Source organism: Symsagittifera roscoffensis, chromosome 1 (genome assembly GCF_963678635.1).
Source record: "Symsagittifera roscoffensis chromosome 1, txSymRosc1.1, whole genome shotgun sequence".
Classification (NCBI taxonomy): Eukaryota; Metazoa; Xenacoelomorpha; order Acoela; family Convolutidae; genus Symsagittifera; species Symsagittifera roscoffensis.
Genome location: NC_087062.1, coordinates 12,298,987 through 12,314,059, shown reverse-complemented (window position 1 = coordinate 12,314,059; position 15,073 = coordinate 12,298,987). Strand labels below are relative to the sequence as shown.

At 40.7% G+C, this 15,073-nt stretch overlaps 1 long non-coding RNA gene across 1 annotated transcript; it reads right to left on the bottom strand.

Moving 5' to 3' along the window:
- Positions 1-274: 274 nt before the first annotated feature.
- Positions 275-5,936, bottom strand: LOC134857322 (uncharacterized). The gene is made up of 2 exons (XR_010164895.1): positions 5,682-5,936; positions 275-602 (listed from the first exon to the last, which is right to left on the bottom strand). It is a non-coding gene; the product is annotated as an uncharacterized LOC134857322 (long non-coding RNA).
- Between the last annotated feature and the right edge of the window lie 9,137 nt (positions 5,937-15,073).

Genomic DNA, 15,073 nt, shown 5'->3' with positions numbered 1-15,073 from the left:
AACGAACGTTACTTGATCGCTTTACCCGCTGGAAATTAGACTTAAATTCAAAAAAAATTAACCCAAAACTTTTAGATTTCGTTCCAATAACGGGCAAAAGGGCTCTAATATGTTATCTCACTCGACCCATTCCTATGATTATTTGTGGTACCTGATTTTGCGTGGAAAACAAAAAGAAAAAAATAAAACACACCGGAAGACAAAGCTCTCCCCCTTTTCAATGGTCGGAACAATAAGTGTCTTCACTTCGTTCATTCACATTAAAGAATTAAAACATTATACACGGTCGATTTATTAAAGAAAAAATGAAAACAGTTTGAAGACTAAAACAAATCTAATATGAGTCAGAGAATACGATAACATCTTAGCGTCAATTTCGTCAAATCATTCAATCACTGCCACAGTATCATCGACCGGTAGAAGTCAATCACAAATTGGGGATGGTTTTCAACGGCCTCATCCCTTCTCATCAAATCCAAGTTTTCAGTTCCTGCCCATTTGACAAGAAAGAAAGATTCGCCTCGATCATCACGACCACAATCTACTATTTTTTCGACGGGTCGTTGCTCTACCTCTGTTGTCTTTCTTTCAGGTTTTTCTTTCTAAATAAAAAAAGAGATTCATTACAACGTATAACGAAGAGGGGTCTTGATCAAGCCTCAGTTAACCAAGAATTCCAATTTGCTCAAACAAAAAACCTAACAACTCATTTCGGACAATTGAAATATAAAAAAATGTGTAGGTTACTTTCTTGGTAAAACATCGTAATGATTTTAATCAATTCGATGATATCAATTCGAGTTTCGACGAGAAAGCTTCCCATAATTTGGAAGAAAAACTTATTTCTTAAAATCTATTTCATAACTTGAATAAGGTGATTCAGCTGCTGCGCAAGTAGCTTAGAATGTTTTCTTAGAATACGTGCTTAGACAAAATCAAAACAAAGTTAACAAATGGGTTGGAAACGTGTAAAAAAGGAAAACAAAAAAAAACAAATTGATTGACAATATTTTTCAACTTATAAATATATCTTGGTAAAACTTTTTCATAAATGGGTTTTTATGTATGACTGCACTTATAGTTATGAGAGCATCTTAAGACTTTTTACTGGAAAAAATCATCAAGATCTATAAAAGTGAAAATCACTTCATTCTTTCACACATAAAAAAAAATTATAAGGGAATATAAAAATGCATTTGCCTCCCAAATTTTTAGTTTAATTGTTTCTTGTTAATTGTTTTCTAGAGCAACCTATTGCAATTGGTGAGAAATTGAAGCAAAGTGGTAATAATAGCTAAAATAGTATTCAACTTAGTAGAACAATTTTAGTTAATGCCTCTACAAGTTGCGTAACTTAGTCAGCGAATACAAATTATCCAGAGGCAGGGGCGGATTTAGGGGGGGGGCGTGGTGGGTTGGACGTTCTCCTCAGGGATTCGAACCCCTGCCAACCCAAAGGGTCCCCCCTTTGGTACTTTTTAAGAAATCCATTTTTGGCCGACCGACCCTCAAATTTTTATAAGCGCCTTTGGCGCCAATATATACTAATTTTGAGGGGGAGCGCGCGCCAAAAAAACGCGTTTTTTTGTCAAAATTTTCCAAAAAGTGCCCAAAAACGGCTTTTTTGACCTGTTTTTTCAAAAAATTTCCTGAGGCGCAGAAAATTTGGCCGAAACAGGGTCTTTTTACTGCTTTGGGAGAGCTCGGAAAATCAATCTGATCGACCTAAAAAAAAAGGTCGTCAATTTTCGAAAATTTTTTGAAAATCCGCCCCCCCCCCTCGAGATTATCCTAGATCCGCCCCTGTCCAGAGGACCATTTATCTGACAATACTTCGGTAGACACGTTGAGCCGAAAACCAAATTGTCATAAAGAACTAACGGCACAAAAATTTTGGAAAGACGCGCACCCGTTTTACACCCCACTCCTTCTGAAACGTAAGAACTCATAAAAAGAATTTTATGCTCTTTAAACGACAAAGAAAACTAATGCGATATAAAATAAAATAACAACTATTCGAGCAAAAATATAAAAATGAACTTATTCAAAACCATAGTTCGTAAACTTACAAATTGCAGAACAACTTTTTATTATGGAAAAACAATAGTGTAAATCAGAACAAATCCATTCTTTAGATATAAGGTTAAGAAAAGAAAAAGAGAAACGCTAGTACGACAATTCAGGTTTTCCCAGTAAAAATCAAAATTCATATTCATCTAAAAAAAAGGTCCGAGCGCGATTTAAAACCCAAAACTTATGACCTCAAAGCATGAAGGTTACACTGACCGAGTGGAAATGGACTTGGAAGCGGCTGAGTTTGCATTATGGAGTAAGTCCAAATTTTTACAGATTTAAAACAAAAGTTGTTTACGGCAAAAAAGTACCCTTATAAGTCACTTGCTCTAACAATTTTTTTTCTTTCTTTTTTTTGGAAATAAATCATAAATCCAATATTATCTTGGTAACCAAAGTTACTTCACTGATCCTGCATCGTTTCCTGTCTGACACCCATTTGAATTACAAGGTAGGGAAAAGTGAAGAATAACTTGGAAGTGAAGAGTCCTATGGTTGCCAATCAAGCCAACCAGCTTGATAAAATTAAACCTGAGGAAAATATACCGGAATTGAAACAAACTCAAAAAAAATGACCTGATATGAGGCTACGGGTCTATCAGATACATGTGCGTTTAGTAGATAAACAAAAAAAATCTACGAAAGTAATTTTATCAATAATTGTGCCGAGTACAGAGACCACAAGTGACGTTCGCAACCTGTAGTGCGAGGAAGATTCTCTGATCAAAAAATGCGGGTCTTGTTTTCCTTTTATTCTTGCAACCAATTTGAACTTCTAGCGATCACAGTCAGTTCTTTTACTGCCATATTTTGATTTCTTGTTTTAATTGCCAACATGTTTGAACTCGGAACTTATCGACGCAGAAAGGAGAAAAAGGTAAGTAATTTCGATCTGGAAAATTAAAAAATACGGGTAATTTGAAAAACTCAGATGAAAAAGACGAAAAGAAAGAGCCTGCCACCCGAAACCAATGGATGCAACCAAGAAAATACTGAACAAGATCACAAAAAAACCGAACAAAGAAAACAGCTTTTTTCCCAGAAGGCGAATACTGCGGATTATTACTGGAGGACTTAAAAGTTATTAGCATAAATGGAGAACAAATATCAAAAAAGTACTAGCGAGATGATTTGGGGGCCACAAAATTCCTAGACACATGAAATGTGTGAGAAACAGAAAGCTTAGCAATTTAAAATATGTAGCATCTTTAATTGGAATAAATGACTGCCTTCAAACGAGTTCGATGTAAAAAAAATCTGTAACTTAGAGATCATTGTATTCATTAAATCAAAAATTTAAACCCCAAACAATCTCAATCAGGGTAATAACTCCTTTGTAACTTTTAGAAAAGACTTTAAGGCAAATATACTGAAATTTCACATGCAGTTTTTTAAGGTAGTTAGGTAGCGCGATGTAAAGTTAGATATTTTCGAAATTCACACGTTTTCAATGAGAATGGCTTTTGGTTCGCATGGGTTGAATCGTTCTGATGCGGATGACGAAAATTTAGTGAAATCATCTTAAGATTTTTACAATAATCCTTCAATAATACAAAACTCATGTGAAAAAATCACCCGGCCCAGAATGAAACAACCCTATAAGCAACCAACTTAGATAAAAAAAACAGATATGCTTGAATTTTTCCGAAACAGTACAAAAATTCAAACTAAAATTCTCGGCTTAGTCTATGGCGATTGAATTTAAATTTTTTGAAACTATTCTGTGATGCTCAATGTTAAATTCTGGATGTTTTGTGCAGAGCTTTTAATCTCGATCTCAAACAGAAACATGTACGAAAACGAAAAAATTAAGAGATGTCTAAAATGACAAAAAAAACAGTAAAACTGAAAAAGGAGGAGCAGAGATCAACCCAACTTGTGGACTAAAAGTTTTCCGTCGCAATGATGAGACGCGAGTCAGTGCTTCGGCTACACCTTATAAAACGGATGATTTTGCTTCAGTTGTTGAATCTGGAAAGATCTTTTCGGAAATTATTTATACTTCCAACAAAGATCATTACCAAAAATCAGATTGTGTAAAACTCTTTTCGCACTTCCTGGTTTCAGTTATACCAATGCGCAGACGCAAAAAAAGTTTTCATTGCTAATAATATTGATTTCCAAAGAAAATTATTAAAGATAAACACGAAAAATATTCGCAAGTGTTTACTCACTCCTGAACACAATTCCACAAATATGAATACTTAGCAATCAAGTTCGTGTTTTCTGCTCAAGCAACAGCAGAACTACCGTAACTCTTTCAATCTTCCTCGGTTTCAGGTCCACCAATGTGCGAACGCCAAAACAAGTTTTCATTATCAATAACTTAGTTCGGCGTGCAAAGATAAGTTGAAAAACAAACAAGAAATACTTTTAGCTGGACGGAATCAAAACACCGAAAGTAATCGGCAAAACTATTGTATTTGTCGAGAAAAAATTTCCAGTTTATTTAAAGTTAAACCAGAAAATCATTCGCTAAGTGCTTACTCCCTTCTGAACACAATTCAGCAAAAATGGTTATTTATCAACCATGTTCGTAGTTCCTGTTCAAGCAACAGCAGAATTACGGCGATAAGTAATTCATTCAAGGAAATGATAACTCAGGATATGAAAAATGCTTTCAACATTATAATCCAGTTTGGTCATTTTCAACCCAATAAGAACTTTCAACCCATTGTCAGCATTTAAAATAATGCTTTGATGTACTTGGAGAAGTAATTATCAGAAAACCTTTACAAACTTCTACCGCACCTGCTTAGGTAATAATCAACGGCCAATCAAAGATTGTGACACCTTACTTTTGCTATTAATGACTGTATAGACGAAAATGTTTTCCATCCGAAAAGAAAAAGCAACTGTCAAAACCTTGTTCAAATCAGATGACCCGGTCGATCCAATACATTATCGCCCTATTTCAATAACATGTGCATTCTCCAAAACCTTCGAACAAATTTTACATGCTCAAATATCAAATAAATACTCGATTTCAGTTTGGATTTCGCAAAAAGTTCAAGGCAAGATGCGTTGCTCCACTTTACAGAAAGTATCCGAGAAACAGATTCCAAAAAAACTGTTTATGCAGCTTTATTGGACCTTTCTATATCTTTTGTTTGTATTTAACGTAACATGTTAGTAAACCAAATTACCTTGTACGGGGTTTTCAATGGAATCAAATGCATTAATGAAATATTTTTTTTTTCAATGGACGCCTTCATAGAGTAAACGTGAATGGAGTTATTTATGACTGGATTGAAGTTAAGTGTTGTGCCACAAGGCACAGTCCTAGGTCCGTTGTTCAATTTATATATCAATGATAAACAAAAACGAATTTCTCATGAAATTACTTTGATGCAAAATTACATTAATTGGCATCAACTCAAATTAGTTACATAGTTTCTTGCTCAATCTACTATTTTTTTGCCGAAAATCAGTTGAAGTGATTGAATCAAAATAAGAGTCTTTAATTTTTTGCCCAAACAAATGATAAGCAGATTGTGGAAACTGACCAATTTATTTCACAGAGGTGAAGTTGCACTTCGCATACAACAGCAAAAACATGACAACAGAAAAAATTGTTAAAACACACATATCAGAAATTGATGAAGTACCTCTTTTTCTTTTTTTGGTTCTAACGCTTCTTGAACTCGTTGCATAACTTCTTCAAAATCTTTGATTTTGTCAGGACAATTAATCGTTCTTTCATCTACCCAAACTGCATCCATAAGCTCTGTATTGCTCCATTTTATCAAATATTTAGCTTGATCATTGGAGACTTGCCTTTTGTCCAATATCCGCTCAACCTTCTTCTCATTCTGGCTCGTTGTAGGTTTACAATCTACTTCATAAGAATTAGTCATAAAATCTAAGAATGCGAGCTTTTTAGAACCGAAAAAAAAATTCAGTGCAAACTTAGACGCTTTAATCTAGACTTGAGACAAGATCACCTAATAAAAAACTAAAACTTAAATTGCTGCCAAATGAAGATTTCATGCATTCAAGTGTTTGTCAAATTCAACTTTAATTGAGTTTAAACATTATAAAAAAGGACACGTCAAAACCATTCAATAAGCATTTGAAAACTTCTAAAATTGTAACATTCGCCCGGAAGTACATATCGACGGAAAATGTACTTTGTAAGCTAGGTTCTAAATTGACTGGCTATGTAACATTCGCCCGGAAGATACATATCGACGGAAGACAAAACTAAGTCTTAAGACGACTGGCTAGCGTCTAAACAGAGCTTTGCATGCTTTTCACCGTCTCTACCAAGCCAGTACTTTTCGGTGGTCTTTCTAACATCGGGTCGACTAAAACGTTACTGCTTTCGGCTTCGGTCAAAACACTCAAATTAACTAGATTACATGCAGATATAGTGAGCTCATGGCTGGGTCTCAGTATCCCCAGACCACGAGGTCACTCCTAAAAACAGGGCTACTACTTATTATATTACTATTGTTTTTGTTCAGTAGATAAAAATCATCATCTCCATCGAAGATGGATCAACCCTTTCCCCCAACTCCTAGCTTCTCATCTTTATCAAAATGAATCTAGATATCAATTAAATTCAAGTCAGGACATGACAGGAAGCTAAAAGTTTACGTAACAGGATAAAAGTTTCAGTTCCTTTACCCTTCCGGATTGATGAATCCGCTGGATCAAGCTCGTTAATCCTGATTTCCCCTTAATCCGGAAGGCCGTCTTTCACCCTTCACCGTTGTCTGCAACGGCCCTGCAACTATTGAAGCAGTACAATAGTTGCAACTCGGAGTGTTCTCTGTTACTCTGTAACTCGCTGTCGTTTTTCAATCTCAATTCCGTAGTTGTGGTTAGCGCAGCTAATGTTGTTCTTGTGTTTTTCTTTTTCTTCTTTGCCAAAATGGCCGTTTCTGACGTTTCTCAGAAATGTTACGTCATCACTTCGAATTTTTAAAATTTTAAAATACCAGAATATTCTAGCCCTCACTGTTTGGCCAATCATTCCAATAACTGTAACATTCGCCCGAAAGATACATATCGACGGATAACAAAACTAAGTCTTAAGACGACTGGCTAGCGTCTAAACAGAGCTCTGCATGTTTTTCACCGTCTCTACCAAGCCAGTACTTTTCGGTGGTCTTTTCTAACATCGGGTCGACAAAAACGTTACTGTTCTCCGGCTTCGACCAGAACGCTCAAATTAACTGAATTACATGCAAAAATAGTGAGCTCATGGCTGGGTCTCAGTATCCCCAGACCACGAGGTCACTCCTAAAAACAGGGCTACTACTTATTATATTACTATTGTTTTTGTTCAGTAGATAAAAATCATCATCTCCATCGAAGATGGATCAACCCTTTCCCCCCCCCCCAACTCTTAGCACCTCATCCTTGTCAAAACTAATCCAAATATCAATTAAATTCAAGTCAGGACATGACAGGATGCTAAAAGTTCACACGAGTCAATAAAAGTTTTCCGTCCCGAGGCCCTTCCGAATTCTTGAATCCGGTGAATCAAGCTCCTTAAGTTCGATTTCACGATAACACGGAAGGCTGGTTTCCACCCTTCACCATTGCTCGCAACGGCCTTGCAACTATTGTAGCAGCACAATAGTTGCAACTCGGAACGTTCTCTGTAATTCGTTGTCGTCTTCTTCAATTTCGATTTCCTCAATTTCGATAAAGTTGTTCTCGTCAGCGCAACTAATGTTGTTGTGTTTTCTCTCTCGTTTTTTGTTAAAAATGACCGTTTCAGCATTTCTCAGAAATGTTACGTCATCACTTCGAAAATTTAAAATTTTAAAATACGGGAATATCCCGACCTTCACCGTTCTGCTAATCATCCGAATAACGTCGTTAATCCTTCAAAATCATTAACTCGGAAGGTTCACTGCTAAAATTTCGAAGTCTGCAGAGATTGCATTTTGGCCATTCTAGTCGAATGTCACATACTCCCCGGACAGTCCGGTCAATGTCCTCATTGAATCGCGCAATATTCGTAAAATGGTTACAGTGTCATCGAACAGAATTTACAAAATGCACGAAATTACTTTTATCCACGTCACATCGACTCACTGCAGAATATAAATGGCATCATACTACATCACTATAGCCTTCAAATTCTTTCATTAATCTGCACATTGAGGATATGACTTAAGATAATACATTTTTTCTGACTTCCAGTGTCAATGTCCCGATTAGAACTTTTTCTCCTAGATTTAAAAAGTGTAGGCTTGCAGGACAGTCCTGCCAACCAACAAGCTAAAATTATCCTACTATTCTCCTTCCCTTCGGAAATCTTGCTTATTTATTGTCCTGAATAATAAAACTAAGAAACTTTGTGGTTAGAAAGAACAATGAAACAATCTCCCTCTTCGAGAGATTACTCAAGCCTTCCACGTCACCACAAAGTGATCAGTCTTCCTAAGTGATTAAAAACAATCATGCAGGCTGGAATATTTAAATATACTCTTCCCTCAAGCCTTTCTAAATAAATAATAAGTGAGTGTCTCTAAAGCCACTTCAACTAAAATCAAAATGCAAATTTATAAATGCAACAATTTCAAAACTCAACTAAATGTTTCAGTTTTCAATTACAACTTGGTTGCTTGGTTTCTCACTTGAGTCTTTCACACACATAAAACAATTCTGAGTTTTAAGTTTTCTTTATCACTCCTTTGTTCTCTTCTTTTTTCGTTGTTTAGAAGTTCTAAAACTTCTAAATTCTACTAATTTTCTTTCTTGCTGCCTCTTGTTTTCTCGACCATTCGTCAATGCTCCATTTCCTCCTCCTGTGACACTGACTCCGCACTTTCGGTTTCCGTGTCTTGTAGCACATCATTGGCTATCCTGACGCTGTTGGAAGCCGTCCTCCAACACTTCTGCTCTTCTACCCTCTGTTTACAGCAAGGTAGGGGATCCACGTTAGATTCTCTATTCCTGCAGAAGCTGTTGTGGAGACACAACGTCACGTTTCTCTCCAAATCTTCCTTTAACATCTCTGCCTTCTCCTTTCCACTACGTTCACTCGTCCTGGAAATTCTTTTCACAGCGGTGGTCACTGCATTCCGATGAGTCACGAGAGCTCGCTTGAAAGCTCCTGCTCCAATGTCCAGCTGATATTCACTGTACACTCTGCCGTGCTTCGACATATGCTTTTTCGCATATTCGTACAACCATGCAGTCATGTTGGCTCTGAACCATGGCATCAATCGTTTTCTCGCCCATATCTTCTTCACTTCCATCGGAATGTTTAGAACTTTGCACATTGTCTTAAAAAGATCTAAATCTTTCAGACAATCTAATTTCCGCAATTGTTCTCTCGTTGGTGCCTCTCCCAACCGATCCTGCACGTCTGTTCTTCGACCTGGTTCGCTGGAGCTTTGTTGCCGGTAATTCGTGACGGCTGGGACCGTACCCAGGCGTGTTTCCAGGCTAGGAGGCACAAAGGTGGTAATTACCGCATCACTCACCGTTCCCCCTTCCTTCAGCACTCCTGTGTCAAAGAGTTCTGCTTCCAGCTCCTCCAATCGTTCTTGGAAGACTCGATTCAACCAAGCTTGTCCTTCGATACTGTCGAAGTGGATGCCATCCGTGGTCAGTCTGGCTTAATCCATGGCTCTCAATTCATGTTCAATGTCCATGAGGATCATTCTTCCGGCATTTCGATTTGCTAGGTTCCTCAGTATGTTGTTCCATCTCATGACTCCCTCGTTGTGCCTCCTTCCTGATGCTGTCAGGCTTCTCGTATTCATTGGCACAGTGCAAACGGTCAGTACCGCGCAACTGAACTTCTGCCAGAGGGTAGTGAACAAACACACCATCATTGACTCCCACAGTGCTTCCTGCTCGTCTGATCCTCTGGAGATGTCATTAGTCCCAACTAAGATCATCACGTTGGGAATCTTCCCTGGATTCATCAGTTCCACCATCCGATATAACTGGGCTATTGTCGCGCCTCCAAAGGCCATCACCGTGGTGACCCACGAGGTCCTCAAATTCGACAGCACTCTGACTAAGCTGTCTCCCAATATCAGGTGAGATGTCCCGAGTGGTGGTTGCTGCAGGTTCACAGCCGGGCTCCAGGTAGCTCGATTGAAGCAGGCCCTCGGAACTGTCTCCGGAACTCCCGTGAAATTATACTTCAATTGATTATTCTTCTGCACGTCCATTACACGAGACACTTTCTTCGCTGGCATCTTTCGTACTTTCCTTTCTGGGATTCTCGAGCTCCCCATGAGTGGTGTCACGTTACTTATCCCTTGTCTGATCACGGTCTGGGAGAGTTGTACTCTGCCCGTATCGTCAATCGTTCCATAGGGTGCAGTCACCCCGGAACCTGGCGCATTCTTGTTAGCGACCAGTCGTCCAGCTGTCTCTATCAGTTTCCTCACTGTCTGTTCTACGACGGGGTCACCCAAGGTGTCACTAGGATCCGGGATCGTTACTCGATTTGTCTCTACTGGAGGTCGTGTCTCCGTTGTTTGACTCATTTCTCGAGGCGTCAAGAGCTCCATCGGGGACTGCCCACGAGGAATATCCCTTGCAGGTATCACTTTCTCCACGGCCGTTGTCAACGCCACCTGCTCCGATTGCTCTTTGTATTCCTGCCTTAAGCGCTCAATCTCTTGACCCTGCTTTTTGTTGCAGTCTTCAAACAACTTTCTCCACATGTCCCGATCTTCCTCCATCTGGAGCATGCTTCTGGTCATCTCGTCCAGCTCCTTCTTCGTACTTCTCAACTGATCGTTCATCTCGTCCAGATCTTGTATGGTTTGGTTCGTCTGAACCTTCTGTGTTACTTTCGCCCTTTTTGGTGGCACAGCTGCTCTCAGTGGTGAACCAGACGAGGTCGCCTCGCTGTTCATCTCCCGATGCATTCTCGTCAGCCCAGGTTTAGGCTTAGAGGGCATTGGCATCTCACCTGGTTGGTAAGTCCTAGAACTTCCCAATCCAGGCTCATTCGCCAAGTCACTCCCTGAGAGAGCCCCGTTTCTCCACCTCATCACTCTCATGTTCGGGCGGTCTAGTACTCCTCTTTCTCCATATGCTGCCATCAACAGGACTTCCGTGGGGCGGTCCCCACGGTTGTCGTGCCCCAAGATGTTGATCAGGGCGGCCAGCAACATGACCACCTCTGGGTCCTCCAGAGCGAAGTCTCGTTCGATCAGCCGACGATAGATCGCATCTACCATCGGTCCTACATATGCCTCTGCCAGGTCCATCAATTCATCCAGGTTGAAATTGTCCATACTGTTCTTTCCAAGTTTGATTTGATTTCGATTTCAAGTTTTGACTCAAATGAGCAATTAAATGATCAATCAGGATCTAGAAAAGGAATCACGACTGTCACACCTGTCAGTTTCACCTTAACATATATCGTTAAAATCTGCTTAAAACAGTTCAGATAAAAAGATATTTATACTAAAATTTATTAAAATCAATTGGTTTCTAAAATTTTGGAATTCGACCTAAGATTGGACAGTCCAAACTTTGGATCTATTCCCAAGATCGTCATTTAGTTGTTCATGGTCACTAACGCTTACTTACCCATGATCTTAATAACCTAACACATAACATAACATAACATAACACACATATCACATATTACATGCAACTTGGTCTTTGGCCTAACACTCTTTCGCACATCACTCAGCCTATACTTAAATAATATTTCTTATGTAGATATACTTGTATGTTCGTATCAGAGAATATCACGTGTACAAGCGCGTACAATTCCCGAGGATGCAGTCTTCCTCTATTTGGATCGTACACTGGAAGCGAGAGCTCCTTCACGTCCATTTCCACAAGGAAGTCCCTCAGCCTCGTCAAAGACAAGACTAGGTTTTCTGGGTCCACGTGCTGCTTCTCCGTCGCCCTCGTTACCAAGAAGCACAAGTACTTTCCCGGTATCTGCGACACCGCCGGAGGTAAGGCTGCTACGCCCCCTATCCCTGGTCTTTGCTTCCAAAGGAATTCCACGTTTTTATATTCCCTCTTAAAATCTGCCGCTAGCGCCGTCCTAAAACTCATGTCTGCGGTGATTGCTACCGCACATGTTCTGTTTGTGAGTATGAAATCACTGTCTGTTAGTATTATGTTACTAGAATATTCATTTGGTAAGTTAAAATATGACTCAACCACCCTGCCTATGTCAGGTTTCTTAGGTTCTTCGCCTGTTTCTGCTTCTAACTCTCCTGTTTCTCTTGCTATTCTCAATTTTTTTATTATCAGGTTTTCAGTGTGGGTAAGTCCTACCCCCACTCCCCGGACAAAAATATCCATCGGCGTCCCCGTCGATCGCATACCGGATATCAAGTCAAGGTTAGAAGCTGGAATGAGAAGTTGTCCTTCCTGGGCAGCCCAGGAAGGATCATCTCGTTCGGTCTTAATGTATTTCGCGCTTTCACGATCTACGTCTTGAATCGTAACGCTGGTCTTTTTAGGGTCTGATGTCATTTCGTTCAGCCACTCTAAGACACGCAGGTTCGTCAGGTCTTGTTCATTTGACTGCTGTTGCTCATCGTCGAACTCCACCTCGGGTTTCGACCAGTCGTCAACCCACTCATCGTTGTGATCATCGACTATGTCAATGTCTTGTGACACGGTTATTTCCTCTAAACCCACTACTTCCTCCACTATTTTCTTTAGATCTATCCTATCCACTACAAAGTCGTCACCGTAAGGATTGTATTTCTTTCTTGGTCTCGTCCCGTCTTTCTGACGAGTCTGCATCGTGAACGGAAGATCTGGTTCCATGTTCTTGGGAACCTCTGTCTGTTCGGAATCCTGCCAATCTTCCTCTGCGTAGGGCAAGGTTTCATCGTCCGCTTCGATCTGTTCGTTGGGATCCAGGTCCAATGGTGTATCCGTGCCTTCCTCTACGACTTCGTTTCCATCGTTCTTCTCCCTGGTGCCTTTTTCATTGACCTCACAAGCAGGATCCATCATTAGATAATCCCCTTCTTCCATGTCTGCAGGTATACACCAGTCTTCTGTCGATGGATTGTGTGGCTTGATGTTTTCGTAGCGGGCGGCTCGGCCAGTACTCAGTCTATAAAAGCGTCCCTCTTGGTGCACCTCTGTAATCATGAAGGGTCCCCTCCATTTCTTTAGAAGCTTCTTTGTCCCTTTCGGTGGTATAACGTTCTGAAATACCCATACGTAGTCTCCCACCGAGTAAGCTTTTGCGCCAGCTGCTTTCTTGTCGAATCTTTTCCTTTGCCTTGCCTGTGCTTGCTGAGTATTTCGTCTGCACAGATCGTTCAACTCCTGTTGACGTCTGATCACATCCCTTACGTAAACCTGTGGAGATGTTTTCTTCCCCTCATACTCTGGGTAGAAGAATTTCAAGGGTAAAGACTTCTCGTGCCCCGTCAGCATCATGTGTGGACTGACCCCAGTGGTGGAGTGTTGCGTGCTATTATAAGCTCCCATCACCTGTGGAAGGTATCTGTCCCAATCGGTCATGTACCTGGAACAATATACCCTCAGCATCGACACTAACGTCCTATTCTGTCTTTCCACTAGGCCATTCGTTTGAGGGTGGTATGTCGTGGAGTGAGCCTGAGCGACCTGTGAGCGTCTCATAAGCTCTTTTGTAAGCTCTCCTACGAAAGCTGTTCCATTATCCGATTGAAACGTCATCGGACAACCATGTCTTGCTATCCACGTGTTGATCAGGTGGTCGCATGTCTTTTCCGCCGAGGCAATTATGCAGGGCACGGCCTCTGCATACTTCGTGAAGTGATCTATCATGACCAAGACTTGGTTGTAACCGCTATCTGTCATGCATATCTTCTGGTGATCTATCTGCACCACCTCGTTGAATTCAGACGACTCAATCGATTGTAAAGGAAATCGTAATTTCCTTGGATCCTTGACCTGTTGGCATGACAGGCACGCTGTTACCCATTTCTCACATGCCTTTTTCATTCCAGGCCACTCAAAGCGCTTCAGGATCCTCTGATACACTTTGTCGATCCCTTGATGGCCCATCTGATCATGCGACTTGAACAATAGTTCTGTCTGATAGAGTTGCGGCAACACTATCGCGTTATATTTGTATAAAACCTTGTCTTCTTCTCTTCTCCTGCAAGCCACGATCCCGTCCTTGTTCAGATATAATCTCGCCTCCTTCTGCATGAAGTATTGTCTCAGGATCCTATAGCTGTCTTCTTCTAGGTCACCTTTGTCAGGTGCACCGTTTTCTATCCACCTTTTTAGGTTGCTTGTCATGCGATCATTTCTCTGCGCCCTTAGAAGGTCCGAGAGTCTGTATCTCGCCTTCAAGTACGTCTTCATGACCCTCATCTGACTATTCAGCTCGTTGGGCTGAAGTGTGTCTTCTTCCATCTTAACGCACCAAATCTTCGCCAACGGTTGTGTTTCTTGTTCAAACGGCTGAAGATCAGTCCTGACTACCTCTTTCTGCGGCAACAGGCTTATCGACCGCTTTGATACTGCTATTGTTTCTAAGTCATCCGCTGCGTTGTCAAAGACTCTTTCGCTTGGTATTAGGTAGCGATCACTGTCAGGATCCTGGTACACTTCTCTGTCCAGGTCCCTTGCCCGAGTTTCCACTAGTAGCGTGTGTATCGCTAGTTCTGACAGTTCTGATCCCGAGGTCGAATTCCTGTCGGAATAGGTATCCATTCCTGAGTTTCGGGAATCATCATCCGTCGAAGGTGTTGTGCTGGAGACTGCACGCTCCTCCAGATCATGTCTGTATTTCCTTCGCATCCATCTGAACACCCCGGACAAAACCTTGTTCTCTAGGTCCTGTTTCTCATCAGGAATTTTCTCGTCTATCTCGGACTCCCCGGACAAATTTCCTTGTCCCGGGTGTTGATCTTGTGATCGCTGGTTCTTCTCATCATCCTTCTCCCCGGACAAATAGTCCTTCAGCAGATTTTGTTCTACAATATCACCCTCTTCATCCCGGTCTACAAAGGTGACGGTTTTCTTTCGCTTGCTGCTCCCCTGTTCTTTCTGTCCGTAAGAAGTACTTGTTAAAATCTCCTGG